Source organism: Ranitomeya variabilis, chromosome 6, assembly GCF_051348905.1.
Source record: "Ranitomeya variabilis isolate aRanVar5 chromosome 6, aRanVar5.hap1, whole genome shotgun sequence".
Taxonomy (NCBI): Eukaryota; Metazoa; Chordata; class Amphibia; order Anura; family Dendrobatidae; genus Ranitomeya; species Ranitomeya variabilis.
In genome coordinates this window covers 43,896,504-43,924,498 of record NC_135237.1, presented here as the reverse complement: position 1 = coordinate 43,924,498, position 27,995 = coordinate 43,896,504, and positions in this window count along the sequence as shown.

Here is a 27,995-nt window from a genome sequence, read left to right as displayed (position 1 = left end):
GACCATTGTTAGTGAATGGGGCCGTGCACATGTCCGATATTTTCCTCGGACAGAGGCTGTCTGAGAAATAAAACTGCTGCATGCCCGAGTTGGATCTGATACTTGGATTGCACTGGGCCATGCAAGTCAATGAGTGCATGGAAAACATCAGACTGCACTTAGCTGACATCTGACTGCAGTCCGACTTCTGTACACTGACACAATGGAGAAGATAAGGACATTTTTTTCTCCTCTTCTCCTAGTTTCAGCTCACATTCTGATCAGAGTGTCATTTGCATAATCGGCCGATTCTCTCGGATGAGAGAATCTACAGACGTCTGCCTCTGCCCTTAGGCTGGTTTCATACGTATGCAGCGCCCCCACTGCTGCAGGGCCGAGGGGTACCCGGTACCGGGCCTCTGAGTCTCTGCTCTGGGGTTGTCACGGTGGCTAGGCCCGGTCCGTGACCCTGCTGAGGGGCGTACAGTAAATGATGGATGTGGATGATGGTGGTGGTACGGTGCAGTAAATAATGAGGACACCAGGTTGCAGTCTCTTTACCTCTTTACTGAAGGTCTCTGGATCCTCAGTCCGGAATACGGTTCACCAGGCTGCGCAAGTCCGGCCGGTCCGATGGCACCTCCAGAGTTCTCCTTGCAGGTGGAAATCTGTGCCTTCCTGCTAGCGCTATGTGTTGTGGTCCTCCCCTGCTGTGCTTAGGGGATAGTCCCCACAACTGTTGTGTCTGTTTCTCGTGTTCCCTCACAACAACTCGATTAGATGATGTTCTGCTAATCCTCCGTCCCTCCCGGTGTTATGGTTGGGACGCACCCGTATGACGGGTAGGCTCGGAGCTCTTCCGGGACCCTAGAGTCGCCCCTCTCCACAGGTTGCCCCCTATGTCTGCATAGGTGATTTAGGTGAGACAGCCCGCCTATGACTGACTGTCCTGCTGTTGGTTTGAAGTATTGCCTGAAGCTGAATATAGTAATACTTCCTCGGCATTCCGGCCGCCGGTTGTGTGCCTCAGTAGGATGTTGCCTCGGTCTTACAGCACGACTCCAACTGGTATTCTCCTTCTTGCTTTGATCTCGTTTCTCACTCAGCACAATATATCTCACTTCTGTTCCTTTCTTAGGGCACCGCCGCTATGCTGAGCAGGCACGGTCCCGTGATGTTCTCTCTGTTGCCAGGCCTCTGTCAGGGTCCCAAACCTGACAGGGACCCTACCGAATCTTCCCCACAACACCCCCTGCCACAAGGTGTTGCCTGGTTCCAACCCAGTCAGCTTTCTCTACTAACTTCCTGCCTGACCCCCAGTTTACCCACAGTGGTGAGGAGTGGCCTAATAAATAGCACCCTTAGCTCCCCCTGGAGGCCCGACTGTGAAATGTATTGGTGTATGTGATACCTGGTCAGATGAACTCCTTCAGTGCCATCAGACGTACCATAGCCCCCCTTAGCGGCGGAGCCACAGTACTGCAACGACCAGGACTCTGGGGCGCTGCACTCCCCCCCGGTTAAATCCAGTACTCCGGGACTGGGAAGAAAACAACAATACATGTCAGCAAAAAGACATACAATTTTTGTGAGTGCAATAACAATAAGCATACTTGAACAGAGCTTCCCTTTATGGGAGGTGAGGACACTTGAACGTTACAAACATGGTTAAATACTTTTAAATAACTTTTCTATAAATAACTCTTCTTACCCAGCCGGGTATTCTACTAAGTGCAAAAATTTTAGAACATTAATTCAACATTGCCTTTAAGGATGTACACTCTAAATCCACTAAAGACCTTCTTATAACACATTATAAGGCTTGAGCAACTGTGCTACATTCTCCTACTTTACATCTGCAGGACCGCCTGTCCTAATGGCTCCAGACCTACTGCCTCTCCTTTCTATCACAGGACCGCTCCTTTCAGCCCGAGCCTTCTGTCCTTCCACTACTATACACAGTATAGAACATGTTTTTCTCTCGGTTTGAGATCACTGAGCCATCTCTATATGGCTCCTAAGAGGACTCACCACTAACCCCTACGGGTTCACTTCCCATCCTCATCCTTCTATTAACATTATTGAACATTTCTTACAATTAACTAATTGGTTACATTTAACTTTCACATATTAACATTATTACTTCTTCTTTCAAAGCATCATCATTCCTTAAGTGCTATCGATGAACATCCCCTTTAAGAGGGGACCAAGTCTCTATAAGGTAGTGCAACCTTTCAAGCTGCAAGTCCGTATGCAGCTAGGACTCCAGTACAAGTTCCAAGAATCGTATCTTCGCAAAGAGTCCGTCTTTTATATAAAACCAGTAGAGAGCACCTTTAAGAAGGTGCAAACTACACTCACTGGCCACTTTATTAGGTACACCTGTCCAACTTCTTGTTAACACTTAATTTCTAATCAGCCAATCACATGGCGGCAACTCAGTGCATTTAGGCATGTAGACATGGTCAAGACAATCTCCTGCAGTTCAAACCGAGCATCAGTATGGGGAAGAAAGGTGATTTGAGTGCCTTTGAACGTGGCATGGTTGTTGGTGCCAGAAGGGCTGGTGTTGTGAATTTGGATTCTGGGCTCCCCCGGTGGCCGCTTGTGGAATTGGACTTGTCATCCTCTTTCCTGTTTCACCTGGTTCCATCAGTAGTGGGTGTCGCTATTTAAGCTCATTTCTCTGGTGGTTTCTTGCCGGTCAACAATGTTATCTGATGCCTCTCAGTGCTTGTTCCTGCTTCTAGACAACTACTAGATAAGTTGGACTTTTGTCCATGTTTTGTTTTGCCTATTTGTTCCAGTTCACAGCTGAAGTTTTGTTACTGTGTCTGGAAAGCTCTCGTTGATCAGGGATTGCTACTCTGGCGTTATGAGTTAATGCCAGAGTTTAAGGTAATCTCTGGATGGTGTTTTGTTAGTGTTTTTCTGCTGACCATGAAAGTATACTATCTGTCTTCTGCTATCTAGTAAGCGGACCTCAAATTTGCTAAGACTATTTTCCTGCTGCGTTTGTTGTTTCATCTGAACTCACCGTCATTATATGTGGGGGGCTACTGTCTTCTTTGGAATATTTCTCTAGAGGTGAGCCAGGTCTTATATTTCCCTCTGCTAGCTATTTAGGTCTTAGGCCAGAGCTGGGCATCTAGCGATAAATAGGAAATGCTACCTGGCTATTTCTAGTTGCGCGGCAGGCTTAGTTCATGGTCAGTATAGTTCCATCTTCCGAGAGCTTGTCCCTCTATAGGCTTGCTATGATCTCTGCCTGCAGAGATCATGACAGTTTGACCGGCCCATAAAGTGTTAAAGACCCAGGTTGAGAAAGGAGAGTTATAAGAAGTCTGCTGGAATTTTTTTTTTTTTTTTTTTTTTTTTTTCCTCCAGTCTGCCTTGCTGCAGTCTTTTTTCTCTCCCTCCTCCTAATCTCTGTATGGCTCTGTGTGCACCTGACAATCATGGATCTCCAGAGTGTAACTGCGGGTTTGAATAATCTCATCACGAAAGTACAAAATTTACAAGATTTTGTGGTACACGCTCCGGTATCTGAGCCGAGAATTCCTTTGCCGGAGTTCTTCACAGGGAATAGAGCTAGCTTCCAGAATTTCCGAAATAATTGTAAGCTTTATTTGTCCCTGAAGTCTCGTTCAGCTGGAGACCCTGCTCAGCAGGTTAGGATTGTGATTTCCTTGCTCAGGGGTGACCCTCAAGATTGGGCCTTCTCATTGCCAGCAGGGGATCCTGCGTTACGCGATGTGGATGCGTTTTTTCTGGCCTTGGGCTTGCTTTATGAGGAACCTCATTTGGAACTTCAGGCAGAAAAAACTTTGATGGCACTATCTCAGGGGCAAGACGAAGCTGAAGTTTTCTGCCAAAAATTCCGTAAATGGTCTGTGCTTACTCAGTGGAATGAGTGCGCCTTGGCGGCAACTTTCAGAGAAGGTCTCTCTGATGCCGTTAAGGATGTTATGGTGGGGTTCCCTGTGCCTGCAGGTCTGAATGAGTCCATGACAATGGCTATTCAGATTGATAGGCGTCTGCGGGAGCGCAAACCGGTGCACCATCTGGCGGTGTCTATGGAAAAGACGCCAGAAAGTATGCAGTGTGATAGAATTCTGTCCAGGAGCGAGCTACAGAATTTTAGACGGAAGAATGGATTGTGTTTCTATTGTGGGGGTTCTACTCATGTTATATCAGCATGCTCTAGGCGTACAAAGAAGCTTGATAAGTCTGTTTCCATTGGCACCATTCAGTCTAAGTTTATTTTGTCTGTAACCCTGATTTGCTCTTTGTCATCCATTGCCACGGACGCCTATGTTGACTCTGGCGCCGCTCTGAGTCTTATGGATTGGTCCTTTGCCAATCGTTGTGGTTTTGATTTAGAGCCTTTGGAGACTCTTATTCCTCTGAAGGGGATTGACTCCACCCCATTGGCTAATAATAAACCACAATACTGGACACAAGTAACCATGCGTATCAATCCGGATCACCAGGAGATTATTCGTTTCCTGGTGCTGTATAATTTACATGACGATTTGGTATTGGGATTGCCATGGTTGCAGTCTCACAACCCAGTCTTGGACTGGAGAGCAATGTCTGTGTTGAGCTGGGGATGTAAGGGTATTCATGGGGACTTACCTTTGGTTTCTATTTCGTCGTCCATTCCCTCTGAAGTCCCTGAGTTCCTCTCTGATTATCAAGACGTCTTTGACGAACCCAAGCTTGGGTCGTTACCTCCGCACCGTGAGTGCGATTGTGCCATAGATTTGATACCGGGTTGTAAATATCCAAAGGGTCGTTTGTTTAATCTGTCTGTGCCGGAACATGCTGCTATGCGGGAATATATAAAGGAGTCTTTGGAAAAGGGACATATTCGTCCATCTTCTTCTCCCTTGGGAGCTGGGTTTTTCTTTGTCTCAAAAAAAGACGGCTCTTTGAGACCATGTATTGATTATCGGCTTCTGAATAAGATCACTGTTAAGTATCAATACCCATTGCCATTGCTTACTGATTTGTTTGCTCGTATAGAGGGTGCTAAGTGGTTCTCTAAAATTGATCTTCGTGGGGCGTATAATTTGGTGCGGATCAGGCAGGGGGATGAGTGGAAGACCGCATTTAATACGCCCGAGGGCCACTTTGAGTATTTGGTCATGCCTTTTGGTCTTTCTAATGCCCCTTCAGTTTTCCAGTCTTTTATGCATGATATTTTCCGCGATTTTCTGGATAAATTTATGATAATATATCTGGATGATATTCTGATTTTTTCTGATGACTGGGACTCTCATGTCCAGCAGGTCAGGAGAGTTTTTCAGGTTCTGCAGTCTAATTCTTTATGTGTGAAGGGGTCTAAGTGCGTTTTTGGGGTCCAGAAAATGTCCTTTTTGGGGTATATTTTTTCTCCCTCTTCCATTGAGATGGATCCCGTCAAGGTGCAAGCTATTTGTGACTGGACTCAGCCCTCCTCTCTTAAGGGTCTTCAGAGATTTTTGGGCTTTGCCAACTTTTACCGCCGATTTATTGCTGGTTTTTCGGATGTCGTTAAACCACTGACTGATTTGACCAGACAAGGCGCTGATGTTGCTAATTGGTCCCCTCATGCTGTAGAGGCCTTTCAGGAGCTTAAGCGCCGTTTTGCCTCTGCCCCTGTGTTGCGTCAGCCTGATGTGAATCTGCCTTTTCAGGTTGAGGTTGACGCTTCGGAGATCGGAGCTGGGGCAGTGTTGTCGCAGAAAGGTTCCGACTGCTCCGTCATTAGGCCTTGTGCCTTCTTTTCTCGCAAATTTTCGCCCGCAGAGCGGAATTATGATGTTGGGAATCGGGAGCTTTTGGCCATGAAGTGGGCGTTTGAGGAGTGGCGCCATTGGCTCGAGGGGGCTAGGCATCAGGTGGTGGTATTGACTGACCACAAAAATTTGATTTATCTTGAGACTGCCAGACGCCTGAATCCTAGACAGGCGCGCTGGTCTTTATTTTTTTCTCGCTTTAATTTTGTGGTGTCATACCTACCGGGTTCTAAGAATGTTAAGGCAGATGCCCTTTCTAGGAGTTTTGACCCGGACTCTCCTGGTAATTCTGAACCCACAGGTATCCTTAGGGAGGGAGTAATTTTGTCGGCCGTTTCTCCTGATCTGCGGCGGTCCTTGCAAGAGTTTCAGGCGGATAGACCGGATCGTTGTCCGCCTGATAGACTGTTTGTTCCGGATGATTGGACCAGCAGAGTCATCTCTGAGGTACATTCTTCTGCATTGGCAGGTCATCCCGGAATTTTTGGTACCAGGGATTTGGTGGCAAGATCCTTCTGGTGGCCTTCCCTGTCACGAGATGTGCGAGTCTTTGTGCAGTCATGTGACGTTTGTGCTCGGGCCAAGTCTTGTAGTTCTCGGGCTAGCGGACTGCTGTTGCCCTTGCCTATTCCTAAGAGGCCTTGGACACACATCTCGATGGATTTTATTTCGGATCTGCCTGTTTCCCAGAAGATGTCTGTCATCTGGGTGGTCTGTGACCGTTTCTCTAAAATGGTCCATTTGGTTCCTCTGCCCAAGTTGCCTTCTTCTTCTGAGTTGGTTCCTCTGTTTTTTCAGAATGTTGTCCGATTGCACGGTATTCCTGAGAATATTGTTTCTGACAGAGGTACCCAATTTGTGTCTAGATTTTGGCGGGCATTCTGTGCTAGGATGGGCATAGATTTGTCTTTTTCATCTGCTTTTCACCCTCAGACTAATGGCCAGACCGAGCGGACTAATCAGACCCTGGAGACATATCTGAGGTGTTTTGTCTCTGCTGACCAGGATGATTGGGTTGCTTTTTTGCCATTGGCAGAGTTCGCCCTCAATAATCGGGCCAGCTCTTCCACCTTGGTGTCCCCGTTTTTCTGTAATTCGGGGTTTCACCCTCGATTTTCCTCCGGTCAGGTGGAATCCTCGGATTGTCCTGGAGTGGATGCGGTGGTGGAGAGATTGCATCACATCTGGGGGCAGGTTATGGACAATTTGAAGTTGTCCCAGGAGAAGACTCAGCGTTTTGCCAACCGTCATCGTCGTGTTGGTTCTCGGCTTTGTGTTGGAGATTTGGTGTGGTTGTCTTCTCGTTTTGTCCCTATGAGGGTCTCTTCTCCTAAGTTTAAACCTCGGTTCATCGGCCCTTATAGAATATTGGAGATTCTTAATCCTGTTTCTTTCCGTTTGGACCTCCCTGCGTCCTTTTCCATTCATAACGTTTTTCATCGGTCGTTATTGCGCAGGTATGAGGTACCTGTTGTACCTTCAGTTGAGCCTCCTGCTCCGGTGTTGGTTGAGGGTGAGTTGGAGTACGTTGTGGAGAAAATTTTGGACTCTCGTGTTTCCAGACGGAGACTCCAGTATCTGGTCAACTGGAAGGGTTACGGCCAGGAGGATAATTCTTGGGTCAATGCATCTGATGTTCATGCTTCTGATCTTGTTCGTGCCTTCCATAGGGCTCATCCTGGTCGCCCTGGTGGATCTGGTGAGGGTTCGGTGCCCCCTCCTTGAGGGGGGGGTACTGTTGTGAATTTGGATTCTGGGCTCCCCCGGTGGCCGCTTGTGGAATTGGACTTGTCATCCTCTTTCCTGTTTCACCTGGTTCCATCAGTAGTGGGTGTCGCTATTTAAGCTCATTTCTCTGGTGGTTTCTTGCCGGTCAACAATGTTATCTGATGCCTCTCAGTGCTTGTTCCTGCTTCTAGACAACTACTAGATAAGTTGGACTTTTGTCCATGTTTTGTTTTGCCTATTTGTTCCAGTTCACAGCTGAAGTTTTGTTACTGTGTCTGGAAAGCTCTCGTTGATCAGGGATTGCTACTCTGGCGTTATGAGTTAATGCCAGAGTTTAAGGTAATCTCTGGATGGTGTTTTGTTAGTGTTTTTCTGCTGACCATGAAAGTATACTATCTGTCTTCTGCTATCTAGTAAGCGGACCTCAAATTTGCTAAGACTATTTTCCTGCTGCGTTTGTTGTTTCATCTGAACTCACCGTCATTATATGTGGGGGGCTACTGTCTTCTTTGGAATATTTCTCTAGAGGTGAGCCAGGTCTTATATTTCCCTCTGCTAGCTATTTAGGTCTTAGGCCAGAGCTGGGCATCTAGCGATAAATAGGAAATGCTACCTGGCTATTTCTAGTTGCGCGGCAGGCTTAGTTCATGGTCAGTATAGTTCCATCTTCCGAGAGCTTGTCCCTCTATAGGCTTGCTATGATCTCTGCCTGCAGAGATCATGACAGGCTGGTCTGAGTATTTCAGAAACTGCTGATCTACTGGGATTTTCATGCACAACCATCTCTAGGGTTTACAGAGAATGGTCCGAAAAAGAAAAAAAATCCAGTGAGCGGCAGTTCTGTGGGCGGAAATGCCTTGTTGATGCCAGAGGTCAGAGGAGAATGGGCAGACTGGTTCGAGCTGATAGAAAGGCAACAGTGACTCAAATCGCCACCCGTTACAACCAAGGTAGGCCTAAGAGCATCTCTGAACGCACAGTGCGTCGAACTTTGAGGCAGATGGGCTACAGCAGCAGAAGACCACACCGGGTACCACTCCTTTCAGCTAAGAACAGGAAACTGAGGCTACAATTTGTACAAGCTCATCGAAATTGGACAGTAGAAGATTGGAAAAACATTGCTTGGTCTGATGAGTCTCGATTTCTGCTGCGACATTCGGATGGTAGGGTCAGAATTTGGCGTAAACAACATGAAAGCATGGATCCATCCTGCCTTGTATGGAGCATCTTTGGGATGTGCAGCCGACAAATCTGCGGCAACTGTGTGATGCCATCATGTCAATATGGACCAAAATCTCTGAGGAATGCTTCCAGCACCTTGTTGAATCTATGCCACGAAGAATTGAGGCAGTTCTGAAGGCAAAAGGGGTCCAACCCGTTACTAGCATGGTGTACCTAATAAAGTGGCCGGTGAGTGTATATACAAGAAGTTTGTATCATGCACTGTTCATGATTCCAGCAGTTTCTTAATAACGGAGCAAAAGGTAGAAAAACAAACCAAAAAGCAGAAACAATAGGGATCCCGGGTCAACAAAGGGATCCCTTTAAGAGTTAACCCTGGACGGGTTTTAGCAGCAACATAACGGGAAAACAATTAACTATTTACAATGGCAGTGTTAAGATATTTACTTAAACCAATCAGGGGGCAGCACCGGCGGAGGCAACCCCTTTGGATATTGCCCACCGCCTGGTACTGCATACGGGGGAGTACTGTCCCATCTGGGGGTCTGTGTACTCACAGTCTTCGATTCTGGGGCAGCAGGAACACCGGTCACCTGAGGAGGTGCTTCCTTGGCCACGACAGCGGTGGAGGTCATAATGCGGCAAGTCGTGGACTTTACAATGGTGCATGTTGGGGTGACCACAGTGGTCTCAGTGGTGATCGTAGGCCGTCCACAAGGGGGCACCTTGGCCACGGGGGCCAGCTTCTCTGGCACCTTAGTCGGGGGTTCCATCGACTTCCGCTTGCAGACATTTAAAGCGAACCACCCCTTCTCTCCAAAGTGCCGGGTGTAGGTCACTTCATCCCCTGGGTAGAGGTCCCGGTCCGGGTGACCCTCCCTCAAGTGAGACTCGACATCCCTCCGGTTAACAAACACTTCTGCATACAGGCCCGGCTCTTTAATGAAGCCCCAGCCTCCGCGGAGCTTGAAGGTGGTGATAACGCCCTGCCTGCGCGGGGCCTGGTGAGCGGTGGGGTCCTTGCGGGCCCGATCCTTGACCGCCAAATCTTTCTGGTGGTAGGCCTCTAGCCCGGCCTGGTATTCTTTCCGTTGCTTCCCCCACTGCTGCTCGAGCTGAACCCGGTATTCCTCCCAGCTTAGGGCCTGTACCATCTCACCCTCTTGGGTCTTCACCCCGGGGAACCCCATAAGGTCAGATCCTGGGTTTACCCAGCGGCACACCGTGCGCTCTGCGCGGACCTCACACAGCAGAGCAGTGGGTCGAAGCAGGGCCTCTAAGCGGTGTTCCATGCCCGTGGGATCCTCCCATGGCAACAGGCGCTGAAGTCTATGGGTTCCAGGGAGAGGGGGTGCTGCAACGGGGCCTACTAGCAGGCCCTCGGCCGGCGGGACGGGGTCGGCGGACTCACCAGCCGATGCAGGCTCTCCCTCCACGGCGGGTCCCTCTGGCGGCGTCGGCGAGGTCCTCGGCAACAGTATAAGATCCGATGCTGGAAAACCGCTATCTGGCGCCGCCTGGTGTGGAGCCTGGGCCTTTACGTTCAGCTGAAGGAGCTGGTCGAGCAAGCTCTCCATCTCGACCTGCAGGAATTCGGTGCTGTCCGCGGAGAACTGGCTGCTGTGCTCATCCGGGTAGTTGGGGGAGACTTCCGCTTCAACCCCACTTTCGGGTTCAGAGCTGCTGGCCATGGCGTCCTCCACGTGGGTCACTTCCTGGTTCTTTTCCCGCTCTCTCCTTCGTGGGCGGTTTCGCTTTCTCTGTTTCCGCCCACCATTGAGAATCAGGAGGCGGATCTCTGCTGCTGACGGACACGTCCTCACGGTGCAGAAATATTTAGACTGGGCGGCCATTGTCGTTCGCGCTCTCCAGCTTGTCCACGCCCACTCCACGCCCCTCTTCTTCTCCTGCGCTCTCCTCAGCGCTGTAATGGCGGCGGATTTTGGCGGCAAATGGCACAGCACAGCCTTTGCAATAAAGTACAGTCCAAGCACAGTAAATCACAGTTCCAAGGCACACATGACCTGATTCTTCAGGCTTAAGTAGATCCTGTTCGTGACGCCAAGTTTGCAGCGCCCCCACTGCCGCAGGGCCGAGGGGTACCCGGTACCGGGCCTCTGAGTCTCTGCTCTGGGGTTGTCACGGTGGCTAGGCCCGGTCCGTGACCCTGCTGAGGGGCGTACAGTAAATGATGGATGTGGATGATGGTGGTGGTGCGGTGCAGTAAATAACGAGGACACCAGGTTGCAGTCTCTTTACCTCTTTACTGAAGGTCTCTGGATCCTCAGTCCGGAATACGGTTCACCAGGCTGCGCAAGTCCGGCCGGTCCGATGGCACCTCCAGAGTTCTCCTTGCAGGTGGAAATCTGTGCCTTCCTGCTAGCGCTATGTGTTGTGGTCCTCCCCTGCTGTGCTTACGGGATAGTCCCCACAACTGTTGTGTCTGTTTCTCGTGTTCCCTCACAACAACTCGATTAGATGATGTTCTGCTAATCCTCCGTCCCTCCCGGTGTTATGGTTGGGACGCACCCGTATGATGGGTAGGCTCGGAGCTCTTCCGGGACCCTAGAGTCGCCCCTCTCCACAGGTTGCCCCCTATGTCTGCATAGGTGATTTAGGTGAGACAGCCCGCCTATGACTGACTGTCCTGCTGTTGGTTTGAAGTATTGCCTGAAGCTGAATATAGTAATACTTCCTCGGCGTTCCGGCCGCCGGTTTTGCGCCTCAGTAGGATGTTGCCTCGGTCTTACAGCACGACTCCTACTGGTATTCTCCTTCTTGCTTTGATCTCGTTTCTCACTCAGCACAATATATCTCGCTTCTGTTCCTTTCTTAGGGCACCGCCGCTATGCTGAGCAGGCACGGTCCCGTGACGTTCTCTCTGTTGCCAGGCCTCTGTCAGGGTCCCAAACCTGACAGGGACCCTACCGAATCTTCCCCACAACACCCCCTGCCACAAGGTGTTGCCTGGTTCCAACCCAGTCAGCTTTCTCTACTAACTTCCTGCCTGACCCCCAGTTTACCCACAGTGGTGAGGAGTGGCCTAATAAATAGCACCCTTAGCTCCCCCTGGAGGCCCGACTGTGAAATGTATTGGTGTATGTGATACCTGGTCAGATGAACTCCTTCAGTGCCATCAGACGTACCATAGCCCCCCTTAGCGGCGGAGCCACAGTACTGCAACGACCAGGACTCTGGGGCGCTGCACGTACATGAAACACGAACCATGAACACAAGACAATTAGCGGCCACCCATTACAGTACCTCTAGTATTACACGACACTCATTGAGCTAAATGGGATCCTTCTAAGACCTTGTTCACACGACTGATATTGTCTAAGGAGTGCTATCCGGGATTTTTACAGATAGCACTCGCACCTGTGAAATTCACATGTTCAGCTTTTCCGTCAGTGTAAAAAAATGGAGACGTCCAATTTTGATTCGTGTTGGATTAAATTCGGCAATGCAAGTGTATGGGTCTGTGAAAAAACCTAAGTGCAGTTAGATTTTCATGGACTGACAGAATGGAGAAGGTGAAGAAACTTTTTTTTTCTCTTCACATCTGACAAAAAACTGTTGCCACGCTGTTCAAACTCTGATCAGTGTAATTGGACTGTTTTTCACATGTGCAGTGAACCCCGAGGTTCACACGGGGTATTTCATGGCTTATATACAGACTGCAATGCCCCACTCAGAGTTACAGCCTCGCATGTGTCTATAATGCTGTTATTTTGGGTCAAGAGAGCGGCTGTCCGTTCGGGCATTGCAGTCTGTATATGGACCATGAAATACGCCCATGTGAACCCGGCTTAATAGAACACGGCTCTGCAGAGTCCTTCATCATTCTCATTAAGACTACTTTTAAGTTGAAGCCAACTCAGCAATCAACTGATCGATCACCACAGGCTGCTCCTCACCCCCACAATCACTTTCTAAAATTAGGGAAACTTGCATCTAACCCCTTATTTGTCTTACATGTCATTAATTCCCCGTTTACACATTCAGTAGTAGGTCGTAGTGTAACTAAATTCTGATGGGCCCTGATGCAAAATTTGGACCTAGTAGTCTCCCATCACCGACCCCTTCTCCCACATGTTGGTCAGATCTATAGCATTCTAAATCCTTTAAGGACATACAGGTTGCCCCCATTATGTAGTAATGCCCCCCATCTTGGGCTCCTTCCTGGTATATATGTCTCCCATTCTGGGCCCATTCTAGTATATATGTCTCTCATCCTGGCCCCATCCGGGTATATATGTTCCCCATCCTGGCCCCTTCCTGGTATATATGACCTCTATTCTGGTATATATGTTCCCCATTCTGGCCGCTTCCTAGTATATATGACCTCTGTCATGGTATATCTGTTCCCCATTCTGGTCCCTTCCTGTTATATATGACCTCTATCCTGGTATATATGTGGCATCCCAGGAGTACGGTTGCCACAGTGGTATTGCCTGCCTCCCGGGGAGGGTGATGCCATGCCTGGAAGCGAGAAGGGATCTCCTTAGCAGGAAACACTGGCATACAACACTTTCCTGACTCCAGGCCAGAAGGGGAGCTCTAAACCCAGTTTCAGGGAAGCTGCCCTATAAGTTCTGGCTTGGAGGAGGAGTTAGAGGTCAGTCTGTGTGAGACAGTGAAGGGAGAGGAAGCAAGTGGGAGAAGAACTAGGAGTGGAGCTGCGATTGAGCTCACTCCAGAATTGAGTGCAGGGAACCGGACACCGGGGTCTGAGGTTGTGTGGGAACTGTATGCCCCACAGCTGAAACCAGAGGGCAGGAGATTGCAGGTCTTCTAGCCACAACTGACACCCGTAGGCACAGCAGACTAGAGCCCGGAGTCACCACGAGAGAGGGACACCTGAAAAAGGCTCAAGCTGCCTGCCATGCGGATAGTGTTCCACCTGAGGGACAGATTGAGAGAGGGACTTGAGGAAAACTAAGGCATCAAGAACCCAGAATTCAGTGCAGAAGGAAGGCTTCCAACCCCAGCTGGCTAGGGGGATTCCGTACCACTTCCAGGCTGCATGGATTTCAAAGATCACCTGTAACTGGCACCCTGGACTGCACTGGCAATTAAAAGGTAAAGAAGCTGCAAACCCTGTGTTCTCCAATTATTTCCTGCACCCCAACATCTACAACCACTCATAGACTGTCCTGGTAGCCCTGGGGCTTGCGCTCCACCTGTGGAGAGCAAAACCATATAAGCTGCATCACCATTGACCCCAGCGGATGCCTTTAAGCAGCGTCGGCCATCCCTGGCCGAGTACCACAGGTGGCGTCAAGAACATTTTCCCCTTTTTTCCCCATAAACTCTATTCCCATTTTCTCTCCCCTTTAGTTGGATGCCCAGGGCCATGGACCGGGTCACCGCTGCCGTGACCTTCCCCTTTAAGAACTGTGTCTGGCCCCGTACCGAGTATCCCACGGTCCTATGGGGCGCTCCATATATGTTCCCCATTCTGGTATATATGTCCTCCATCCTGTTATATATATATCCCCCATCCTGGTATATACAGTTAGGTCCATATATATTTGGACAGAGACAACATTTTTCTAATTTTGGTTATAGACATTACCACAATGAATTTTAAACAAAACAATTCAGATGCAGTTGAAGTTCAGACTTTCAGCTTTCATTTGAGGGTATCCACATTAAAATTGGATGAAGGGTTTAGGAGTTTCAGCTCCTTAACATGAGCCACCCTGTTTTTAAAGGGACCAAAAGTAATTGGACAGATTCAATAATTTTAAATAAAATGTTCATTTTTAGTACTTGGTTGAAAACCCTTTGTTGGCAATGATTGCCTGAAGTCTTGAACTCATGGACATCACCAGACTCTGTTTCCTCCTTTTTGATGCTTTGCCAGGCCTTCACTGCGGTGGTTTTCAGTTGCTGTTTGTTTGTGGACCTTTCTGTCTGAAGTTTAGTCTTTAACAAGTGAAATGCATGCTCAATTGGGTTGAGATCAGGTGACTGACTTGGCCATTCAAGAATATTCCACTTCTTTGCTTTAATAAACTCCTGGGTTGCTTTGGCTTTATGTTTTGGGTCATTGTCCATCTGTAGTATGAAGCGACGACCAATCAGTTTGGCTGCATTTGGCTGGATCTGAGCACACAGTATGGTGGTTCTGAATACCTCAGAATTCATTCGGCTGCTTCTGTCCTATGTCACATCATCAACAAACACTAGTGACCCAGTGCCACTGGCAGCCATGCACGCCCAAGCCATCACACTGCCTCCGCCGTGTTTTACAGATGATGTGGTATGCTTTGGATCATGAGCTGTACCAAGCCTTCGCCATACTTTTCTCTTGCCATCATTCTGGTAGAGGTTGATCTTGGTTTCATCTGTCCATAGAATGTTCTTCCAGAACTGTGCTGGCTTTTTTAGATGTTTTTTAGCAAAGTCCAGTCTAGCCTTTTTATTCTTGATGCTTATGAGTGGCTTGCACCGTGCAGTGAACCCTCTGTATTTACTTTCATGCAGTCTTCTATTTATGGTAGATTTGGATATTGATACGCCTACCTCCTGGAGAGTGTTGCTCACTTGGTTGGCTGTTGTGAAGGGGTTTCTCTTCACCATGGAGATTATTCTGCGATCATCCACCATTGTTGTCTTCCGTGGGCGCCCAGGTCTTTTTGCATTGATGCGTTCACCAGTGCTTTCTTTCTTTCTCATGATGTACCAAACTGTAGATTTTGCCACTCCTAATATTGTAGCAATTTCTCGGATGGGTTTTTTCTGTTTTCACAGCTTTAGGATGGCTTGATTCACCTGCATGGAGAGCTCCTTTACCGCATGTTTACTTCACAGCAAAACCTTCCAAATGCAAGCACCACACCTCAAATCACCTCCAGGCCTTTTATCTGCTTAATTGAGAATGACATAACGAAGGGATTGCCCACACCTGTCCATGAAATAGCCTTGGAGTCAATTGTCCAATTACTTTTGGTCCCTTTAAAAACAGGGTGGCACATGTTAAGGAGCTGAGACTCCTAAACCCTTCATCCAATTTTAATGTGGACACCCTCAAATGAAAGCTGAAAGTCTGAACTTCAACTGCATCTAAATTGTTTTGTTTAGAATTCATTGTGGTAATGTCTATAACCAAAATTAGAAAAATGTTGTCTCTGTCCAAATATATATGGACCTAACTGTATGACCCCTATCCTGGTATATATGTTCCCCATTCAGGTATATATGTCCTCCATGCTGGTATATATGTTCCCCATCCTGGGTCATATTCTGTTATACATGTTCCCCATTATGGCATATATGTTCCCTATCCTTGGGTCTCATCCTTGTATATATGCCCCTTTTTCTGGACCACATTCTGTTATATATGTCCCCCGTTCTGCTACTGTTCTTTAATGCATAAAAAAAAAGTATTATACTCACCTTCCCCCGCTCCACCACCGTGCGGCGTCCTCTTCTGAAGCCTGCAGTTGACTTCAGTGTATAAGTGACAGGAGTGTATGCCGTCACTGCCACGCACCCCCAGTCATGTGTACGCCGATGTCAGCTGCCGGCCTCTGATTGGCCAACAGTGTGTGTTGCGGAGCAGGGACCAGGCAAGTCTTCGCACCGCGATACACTTCAGCGTAATGTACGTCCGAGGATGCACAGACGTACTGCGGGACCTGCGAGAAGTTTATGACAAAAATTAGTATTTTTATAATATAATAACTTAGTATTTTTTTAGTGCAGATGCACTAAAAAACGGCTGAACTTGCATTATCAATCCTCCTATTTAACTGTACTCACATTTCTCAGCTTGTAACCTGCTTGACAAGTAATAGGAAAGAAAAAAACAAAACAAAAGCCTAAAAACCTTCAAATTAGGATAATTCCCATAGAATCACAAAATCAATGAGTAATAAACTATACAAAGACTGAAGCACATCCTTCTAAAAGCAGCAGTCGAGCCATAAAAACGAGGGGAAAATGACTTCATTGAATTTTTTTAAAAAAGGAAAAAAAATCAAGCAAGTAGACGAATAAATAAAAAAAACTAAAAAAACAAGCAAAAAACAAGCAAGTAGATAGAAAAATAGAATAGATAAAAATATACATAAATTAAAAAGATAGAAAATCTAAAAAGAAAAATCAATCTCCAGCAAGCAAGTAAATGAATGTATATATATAAAAAAAATCACAAACAAACAGATTTAAAAATAGAATAGATAAAAAAAAATATAAATATATTAGAAAAATATATAAATATAATAGATTAAAAAAAAAATAAGAAATATCCCAAACAGAATCTAAGAGAAATCCCAATCAAGCAAAATGAATGAATTAAAAAAATAAATAAAATAACTGCTAATGCCTAATCTGAAAGAGGCTGAATATGGATAATATCTGACAATAGAGCAGAGAAATAAATCAGCAGCAGTGTTGTTAGTCGCTCACAGCTCCACAGCAGCCTCCAGCTTCTTTGTGCTGCAGTCAGGGCTGTGCAGGCAGAGGGCAGAGGAGGGAGCCGGCACATAGCGGGAGACGCAGCCGAGCAGGAGCAGCAGCTTGTCTCTGTGGCGCAATCGGTTAGCGCGTTCGGCTGTTAACCGAAAGGTTGGTGGTTCGAGCCCACCCAGGGACGTTGAGCTTTTTCCCACTTCATCTATTTTAATTTCTAAACCACTGATACATTTATCTTATTGATGCTTTTCCTTCTGTCCTTACATCTACTTGATACAGTTAATGTTAATGCTGTATTTCCTAATATATAGTTATTACATAGTTATTAAGGTTGAAGGAAGACTTTAAGTCCATCTAGTTCAACCCATAGCCTAACCTAACATGCCTTAACATGTTACATAATTGCTTTCTTATTTTTATCATTTATGTCTATTATTGCAGACATGGATCATGTACATGCTGCATTTATTATCCATTCTACAGTATCTTCTTTCCATGTATATTTTAATATATCTTTCTCAGTTACTAGATTTTTCTATTTTTATTAACTATTGCTGTTACTCATATCTTATTGTCACAATAAGGCCATGTGCACACGTTAAGTATTTTTCGCGTTTTTTTCGCGTTTTTTCGCTATAAAAACGTGATAAAAACGCGAAAAAAACGCTTACATATGCCTCCCATTATTTTAAGTGTATTCCGCATTTTTTGTGCAAATGTAGCCTTTTTTTCCGCGAAAAAATCGCATCGCGGAAAAAAAAGCAACATGTTCATTAAAATGCGGAATTGCAGGGGATTCCGCACACCTAGGGGTCCATTGATCTGCTTACTTCCCGCACGGGGCTGTGCCCACCATGCGGGAAGTAAGCAGATTATGTGCGGTTGGTACCCAGGGTGGAGGAGAGGAGACTCTCCTCCACGCACTGGGCACCATATAAGTGGTCAAAAAATAAGAAATAAAATAAAAAATAGTCCTATACTCACCCTCGATGTCTTCCCGCCTCCACTGCATGCTGTCGTTTCGGTTCCTGTAGCTGATGTGCGGTGAAGGACCTTGCCGATGACGTCACTGTCCTGTGATTGGTTGTGAGCGGTCATGTGACCGCTCACGTGACCGTGACGTCACGGAAGGTCCTGCGCGCACACACCAGCTATAGGAAGACGAACGGATGCCGCTGATGAGATGTCTGGGTGAGTATAAGCATTTTTTTTATTTTTTTTATTATTTTTAAACATTCTGTCTTTTACTATAGATGCTGCATAAGGTGCATCTATAGTAAAAAGTTGGTCACACTTGTCAAACAGTATGTTTGACAAGTGTGACCAACCTGTCAGTCAGTTTTCCAAGTGATGCTACAGATCGCTTGGAAAACTTTAGCATTCTGCAAGCTAATTACGCTTGCAGAATGCTAAAAAAAAAACCCCAAAAAACGCAAAAAAACGCAAAAAAAAAAATGCGGATTTCTTGCAGAAAATTTCCGGTTTTCTTCAGGAAATTTCTGCAAGAAATCCGCAACGTGTGCACATACCCTAACAGTTTATTGTCAGAGATGCCTCTTATGTTAATGCTGTATTTTATTATATTGTATTCTCTTTACTTTTTAAATTAAAAAATATTGCTAATATTAAAATATTCCAATAACCCATCTTCTAGTAGTCTCTTTTTCATATAATAATCATAAGGGTCAGATCATAATTTTTTCCCCTCCAAAGGTCCCATAAACATTTTTATTAGCAATGATGAAGGTGAGATGATGTATTTTCCATCCAAGTACGATTTGACAACATCGCAGATCAGATCGCAATCGGTCAATGTTTTTATTATTATTATTTATTATTATAGCACCATTTATTCCATGGCGCTTTACATGATTTGCTTTGCACATGTCGAATTTTTTTAACTCTGACAGTGCTGACCCAGAGCAAAAAATCACTGCATGCCCGAGTTTGGCCAATATTCATATTACACTCAGCCATGCAGGCCAATAAGGAAAACATCAGTCTGCACTCGGATGACATCTGAGTGCAGTCCAATTTCCATGGACTGACAGAATGGAGAGGTTGAGAGAATCAGATCACACAATGATCACCCTCTGATCGTACTCTGATCAGAGTGTTATTTGCATAATCGGATGAGAAAATATACGTTCATGTGATCCTAACCTAAAGCTGCAATATTATCTATTTTAATGTATCTGTTTTCTGATACTTTAAAAAAAATCTACTTTTTATTATTGTTGCTATTCATAATTTATTTTCATAATATGGAGAGATGCATTTTGGGTTAGTGCTATTTTTTATTATGTTGTATTATCTTTATTTGTTTAACATTATTTTCTTTTTTTTGCACATGACAATCATACAGACCGGATCATAATTTGACCCTCAATAGTAACCCATAAATATTAGAAAAAAGTCAGCCGAACCTGCCGGCCCGTCCAACTATCTGATGGATATGGGGTCCTCCTGATTCACCCATGACAAATGATGTCGGGGAGAGAAGGATCGGGCAATTGGAATTTAAAAGAATAAACACTCTTGTTTTCAGTAGCGTATTCCAGAGGCTTTTTCTTTTTTTCCTGCTGAAAATACATGAACGATTGGCCGAGCAGAGTGCTGATATTTATGGGGGAGTCTAAAGAGATTGTTGTCTGCTGAACAAATGTTTTCCGACAGCTATCTAATGTGTATGGCCAGCATGAAACACCACTCCATTTTTTTATTACACTGCTGGAGTGGCGCTTCTAATCTGAGGTCTCTGCCCTCAGTGTAAGGCTGCTGTCACACTAGCAGTATTTGGTCAGTATTTTAGATCAGTATTTGTAAGCCAAAACCAGGAGTGGAACAATTAGAGGAAAAGTATAATAGAAACATATGCCCCACTTCTGTATTTATCATCCACTCCTGGTTTTGGCTACAAATACTGATGTAAAATACTGACCAAATACTGCTAGTGTGACGGCAGCATTATACTTACCCACCGCAGTCTTCTCCCTCTATTACCGCCGGTGCTACAGTCAATCTTCAGCAGTTTGCAACCTGCCGGATCGCTCCAGTGTTTCCAGAGATCCCTTTTCAATGCAAGTCAATGACAGCCTTGTTTTGGCTCCCATAGACTTGCATTGAGCGTTTGAGACCATTACTTCTAACTTTCAGCTAGTCTGACATTGTCATCACAAGATGGCGCCGTGGGACTGGAGTGGCACTGATAAAAGGTCAAGACGATGGCAGGTAAGTATAAGACTAGCGGCAGAGACCTGAGATTTGAAGCACCACTCCAGCGCTGAAAAAAACCCTGCTGGAGTGATGCTTTAACCCCTTTCTGCCATTGGACGTACTATTCCGTCCATGTGGGGTGGGCCCTAATTCCCAAGGACGGAATAGTACGTCCAGCGCGATCGGCCGCGCTCACGGGGGGAGCGCAGCCGTTTGCGGCCGGGTGTCAGCTGCCTATCGCAGCTGACATCCGGCACTATGTGCCAGGAGCGGTCACGGACCGCCCCCGGCACATTAACCCCCAACACACTGCGATCAAGCATGATCGCGGTGTGCCGGCAGTACAGGGAAGCATCGCGCAGGGAGGGGGCTCCCTGCGGGCTTCCCTGAGACCCCCGGAGCAACGCGATGTGATCGCATTGCTGCGAGGGTCTCTACCTCTCCTCCCTGCAGCAGGCCCGGATCCAAAATGGCCGCGGCATCCGGGTCCTGCAGGGAAGGAGGTGGCTTACCGAGTGCCTGCTCAGAGCAAGCGCTGGTAAGCCTGCAGCACTGTGAGTCAGATCGCCGATCTGACAGAGTGCTGGGCAAACTGTCAGATCAGTGATCTGTAATGTCCCCCCCTGGGACAAAGTAAAACAGTAAAAAAAAAAAAAATTCCACATGTGTAAAAAAAAGAAAAAAAATTCCTAAATAAGGAAAAAAAATATATTATTCCCATAAATACATTTCTTTATCTAAATAAAAAAAAATCAAACAATAAAAGTAAACACATTTAGTACCGCCGCGTTCCGTAACGACCCCACCTATAATACTATATCACTAGTTAACCCCTTCAGTGAACACTGTCAAAAAAAAAAAAAAACGATGCAAAAAACAACGCTTTATTCTCATACCGCCAAACAAAAAGTGGAATAACACGCGATCAAAAAGACGGATATAAATAACCATGGTACCACTGAAAACGTCATCTTTTCCTGCAAAAAACGAGCTGCCACACAGCATCATCAGCAAAAAAATAAAAAAGTTATAGTCCTCAGAATAAAGCGATGCCAAAATAATTATTTTTTCAATAAAATAGTTTTTATCGTATAAAAGCGCCAAAACATAAAAAAATGATATAAATGAGGTATCGCTGTAATCGTACTGACCCAAAGAATAAAACTGCTTTATCAATTTTACCAAACGCGGAACGGTATAAACGCCTTCCCCAAAAGAAATTCATGAATAGCTGGTTTTTGGTCATTCTGCCTCACAAAAATCGGAATAAAAAGCGATCAAAAAATCTCCCGTGCCCGAACATGTTACCAATAAAAACGTCAACTCCTCCCACAAAAAACAAGACCTCACATGACTTTGTGGACTCAAATATGGAAAAATTATAGCTCTCAAAATGTGGTAACGCATAAAAAATTTTTTGCAATAAAAAGCGTCTTTCAGTGTGTGACAGCTGCCAATCATAAAAATCCGCTAAAAAACCCACTATAAAAGTAAATCAAACCCCCCTTCATCACCCGCTTAGTTAGGGAAAAATAAAAAAATTTAAAAAATGTATTTATTTCCATTTTCCCATTAGGGTTAGGGTTAGGGCTAGGGTTAGGGCTAGGGTTAGGGTTGGGGCTAGGGTTAAGGCTACAGTTAGGGTTGGGGCTAAAGTTAGGGTTAGGGTTGGGGCTAAAGTTAGGGTTAGGGTTTGGATTACATTTACTTTTGGGAATAGGGTTGGGATTAGGGTTAGGGGTGTGTCTGGGTTAGAGGTATGGTTAGGGTTACCTTTGGGATTAGGGTTAGGGGTGTGTTTGGATTAGGGTTTCAGTTATAATTGGGGGGTTTCCACTGTTTAGGCACATCAGGGGCTCTCCAAACGCGACATGGCGTCCGATCTCAATTCCAGCCAATTCTGCGTTGAAAAAGTAAAACTGCTCCTTCCCTTCCGAGCTCTCCCGTGCGCCCAAACAAGGGTTTACCCCAACATATGGGGTATCAGCGTACTCGGAACGCATTGGAGAACAAATTTTTGGGTCCAATTTCTCCTGTTACCCTTGGGAAAATACAAAACTGGGGGCTAAAAAATAATTTTTGTGGAAAAAAAAATATTTTTTATTTGCACGGCTCTGCGTTATAAACTGTAGTGAAACACTTGGGGGTTCAAAGCACTCACAACACATCTAGATGAGTTCCTTAGGGGGTGAACTTTCCAAAATGGTGTCACTTGTGGTGGGTTTCTATGCTTAGGTACCTTAGGGGCTCTGCAAACGCAATGTGACGCCTGCAGACCATTCCATCTAAGTCTGCATTACAAATGGCGCTCCTTCCCTTCCGAGCCCTCCCAAACGGTGGTTCCCCCCACATATGGGGTATCAGCGTACTCAAGACAAATTGGACAACAACTTTTGGGGTCCAATTTCTCCTGTTACCCTTGGGAAAATACAAAACTGGGGGCTAAAAAATAATTTTGGGGGGAAAATGTTTTTTGTTAATTTTCACGGCTCTGCATTATAAACTGTAGTGAAACACTTAGGGGTTCAAAGTTCTCACAACACAACTAGATAAGTTCCTTGGGGGGTCTAGTTTCCAATATTGGGTCACTTGTGGGGGTTTCTACTGTTTAGGTACATTAGGGGCTCTGCAAACGCAATGTGACGCCTGCAGACCAATCCATCTAAGTCTGCATTCCAAATGATGCTCCTTCCCTTCCGAGCTCTGCCATGCGTTCAAACGGTGGTTCCCCCCCACATATCAGGTATCACCATACTCAGGACAAATTGGACAACAATATTTAGGGTCCAAGTTCTCCTGTTACCCTTGGAAAAATACAAAACTGGGGGCTAAAAAATAATTTTTGTGGGAAAAAATGTTTGTTTTATTTTTACGGCTCTGCATTATAAACTTCTGTGAAGCACTTGGTGGGTCAAAGTGCTCACCACTCCTCTAGATAAGTTCATTAGGGGGTTTAATTTCCATACTTTCCAAAATGGTGTCACTTGTGGGGGGTTTCAATGTTTAGGCACATCAGTGGCTCTCCAAACGCAACATGGCGTCCCATCTCAATTCCTGTCAATTTTGCATTGAAAAGTCAAACGGCGCTCCTTCCCTTCCGAGCTCTCCCATGCACCCAAACAGTGGTTTACCCCCACATATGGGGTATCAGCATACTCAGGACAAATTGTACAACAACTTTTGGGGTCCAATTTCTTCTCTTACCCTTGGGAAAATAAAAAATTGGGGGCGAAAATATAATTTTTGTGAAAAAATATGATTTTTTATTTTTACGGTTCTACATTATAAACTTCTGTGAAGCACTTGTTGGGTCAAAGTGCTCACCACACCTCTAGATAAGTTCCTTAGGGGGTCTACTTTCCAAAATGGTGTGACTTGTGGGGGGTTTCAATGTTTAGGCACATCAGGGGCTCTCCAAACGCAACATGGCGTCCCATCTCAATTCCAGTCAATTTTGCATTGAAAAGTCAAATGGCGCTCTTTCGCTTCCGAGCTCTGTCATGCGCCCAAACAGTGGTTTACCCCCACATATGGGGTATCGGCGTACTCAGGACAAATTGTACAACATCTTTTGGGGTCCATTTTCTCCTGTTACCCTTGGTAAAATAAAACAAATTGGAGCTGAAGTAAATTTTGTGTGAAAAAAAAGTTAAATGCTCATTTTTATTTAAACATTCCAAAAATTCCTGTGAAACACCTTAAGGGTTAATAAACTTCTTGAATGTGGTTTTGAGCACCTTGAGGGGTGCAGTTTTTAGAATGGTGTCACACTTGGGTATTTTCTATCATATAGACCCCTCAAAATGACTTCAAATGAGATGTGGTCCCTAAAAAAAAATGGTGTTGTAAAAATGAGAACTTGCTGGTCAACTTTTAACCCTTATAACTCCCTAACAAAAAAAATTTTGGCTCCAAAATTGTGCTGATGTAAAGTAGACATGTGGGAAATGTTACTTATTAAGTATTTTGTGTGACATATCACTGTGATTTAATTGCATAAAAATTCAAAGTTGGAAAATTGCGAAATTTTCAAAATTTTCGCCAAATTTCCATTTTTTTCACAAATAAACGCAGTAATATCAAAGAAATTTTACCACTATCATGAAGTACAATATGTCACGAGAAAAAAGTGTCAGAATCACCAGGATCCGTTGAAGCGTTCCAGAGTTATAACCTCATAAAGGGACAGTGGTCAGAATTGTAAAAATTGGCCTGGTCATTAACGTGCAAACCACCCTTGGGGGTGAAGGGGTTAAAGGGAGGGAGCCTGACAGAAGGGCCATGCTGCCCAAACCGCATGCAACAGTTCAGAGAGCAGCTGTGCAATTGGAAGTTGCAACCATGTATGGTTTATGTTGGCCGTCAGCCAAATGGACCTTCGATAGACAGTTAAGGAGTTATGGACATCTTTAGAAAAATATTTAGAATTGAGAGTCCTCAATCATCTGGACGGAGTCCGAGCCACAGCTAAAGACGTTCCATGAACAGTTTAATCAATTTCATCCAACCATCAACTTGACACTCAACTACTCCTGCACTGAAATTTTTGGACACCATCATTAAGCTGCAGAAAAATAAAATAGAGACATCCCTGTATCAGAAGCCAATCGACCGTCCAACATACCTTAAATGGGACAGTTTCCATCCAAAACACATAAAAAACTCCATTGTCTACAGCCAAGCCATCAGATACAGTCGTAAATGTTCCAACCCAATGGACAGGGATGAACACCTTGGTCGCCTCGGAAAGACCTTTTTGAATCAGGGCTACCATCCAAGAACGATTGAAAACCAGATTACAAGAGCCACCAGAATATCAAGGAATCACCTGCTACATTAAAAAGCTAAAGAAGAAAATAACCGGGTGCCTCTAGTAGTTACCTACAATCCAAATCTGGAGGCACTAAGGCATACCTCCCAACTTTTGAAGATGGAAAAGAGGGACAAAGTTTGCGGCGAGCAACGCGCGCCGTGGCAAATTTTAGGCCACACCTCTGACCACACCCATTCATAATTAGCCACACCCATATCCACGTCCCAACCACACCCATTTAGCACTGCTGATCACACTGTTTCATATACAATAATTATAAACAAAAAAATATGGCCACACAGTGCTCCATACTGTATATTGGCCACACATGATGCTCCATACTGTATAATGACCGCACATGATGCTCCATACTGTATACTGGCGGCACATGATGCTCCATACTGTATAATGACCCCACATGATGCTCCATACTGTATACTGGCTGCACATGATGCTCCATACTGTATAATGACCCCACATGATGCTCCATACTGTAATGACCCCACATGATGCTCCATACTGTAATGACCGCACATGATGCTCCATACTATAATGACCCCACATGACGCTCCATACTGTAATGACCCCACATGATGCTCCATACTGTAATGACCGCACATGATGCTCCATACTGTATAATGACCCCACATGATGCTCCATACTGTAATGACCGCACATGATGCTCCATACTGTATAAGGACCCCACATGATGCTCCATACTGTATAATGACTGCACATGATGCTCCATACTGTATAATGACCCCACATGATGCTCCATACTGTATAATGACTGCACATGATGCTCCATACTGTATAATGACCCCACATGATGCTCCATACTGTATAAGGACCCCACATGATGCTCCATACTGTATAATGACTGCACATGATGCTCCATACTGTATAATGACTCCACATGATGCTCCATACTGTATATTGGCCGCACATGATACTTCGTACCATATAATGGCCACACATAGCTACTCCTACACACGCGGCTGCGCTCCGTACACTTTGCACACGGCTCCGCTCAGCACACCTCGTACACACACGGCTCCGCTCCACACACCTCGTACACACACGGCTCCGCTCCGCACACCTCGTACACACACGGCTCCGCTCCGCACACCTCGTACACACACGGCTCCGCTCCGCACACCTCGTACACACACGGCTCCGCTCTGCACACCTCGCACACACACGGCTCCGCTCCGCACACCTTGCACACACACTGCTCCGCTCCGCACACCTTGCACACACACGGCTCCGCTCCGCACACCTCGCACACACACGGCTCCGCTCCGCACACCTCGCACACATGGCTCCGCTCCGCACACCTCGTACACATACGGCTCCGCTCCGCACACCTCGTACACACACGGCTCCGCTCCGCACACCTCGTACACACACGGCTCCGATCCGCACACCTCGTACACACACGGCTCCGCTCCGCTCCGCACACCTCGTACACACACGGCTCCGCTCCGCACACCTCATACACACGGCTCCGCTCCGCACACCTCGTACACACACGGCTCCGCTCCGCACACCTCGTACACACACGGCTCCGCTCCATTCACCTCGTACACACACTGCTCTGCTACATCCACACTGTACACCTCCTGACCCCATACAAGGCATTACTTACCTCCTGCAGGACCATGTGGCAAGGTGGCAGCAACCAGCACAGCCAAGTCCTGCAATCCACGGAGGTCCCGATCTGCTGATCATGTGACCCCTGACTCCTCCCCTCCTGTGACCTCATTACAGGTCCTGTGCGCAGAAAGCAGGCAGCCATACAGAAGGGTAAAGGCCCGGGGCATGGCTTAACTATACAAAGGGGCGTGTCGGTCCTGCTGTTTGCGCCGTCCCATGCGGGAGTGCGGGGCAGAGGCTGAAAACCGGGACAATCCCGCACAATGAGGGACGGTTGGGAGCTATGACTAAGGAGAGCTGCACGGAAATTACAACCTTTACTACAAAAAGATGCCCGCTTACAATCCATTTTTCCAGACCCCCCACTACTGTGTTTTAGGCAGCCCCCAAATCTAAGAAGCATCATTGTCTAGAGCTCCCTGTCCTCTCCAACAGCTGCAGGTACCTTTCCTTGCAACCAGAAAAAATGTAAAACCTGTCCATTTATAATGACCACGGACAAGATAAAGATCCCCAATTCACATCAGGACTACAAGATCCCAGGTACCTTCAGCTGCGACACTTCTAATGCGATGTACCTACAATAATTATTTGTACTAAATGTCCAACTGGGGGTCTGTATGTGGGGGAGACAGGGCAAAAACTGAGAACAAGGATGAACTCTCACTGCCACACAATAAGAGAAAAAAGAATGGATCTACCTGTGGCAATACATTTCTGTCTCCCAAATCATAACATCATGGACATGAAATTACTTGTGTTAAAAGGAGCTTCAAATCTAAGAGAGATAGAAGAGTCTGGGAATATAAACTGATGATGACCTTTGACAGTCTCACTGCAGGAATGAGTGTGTCGCATGGATTTATGTCTTTTTACATCAACTAAGGAACTTGCCCTTCAGACCATGTGGGGTCATCATAACATAGAACCAGACCCATTCAGAGGACCATAAAACATTCCTTATCTAAGAAGTGGCCCAATATTTATGGACATAACTGTTTATCACTCATGGTAATTCTGCTTCATGTCACCTGTCTTATAAATGGGTTTTTTTTTCTGTGCTATGTTGTGCATAAATATGTGATTCTTCAGAATTTCTTTTAGTCTTTGCCTGTTCAAGAGACCTGTGTAGTCTCGAAAGCTTGCAATTTGTTACCATCTTTTCAGTTAAAAGTTCATTAAAAGGTATCAACCACTGAGGACTCTCAATTCTA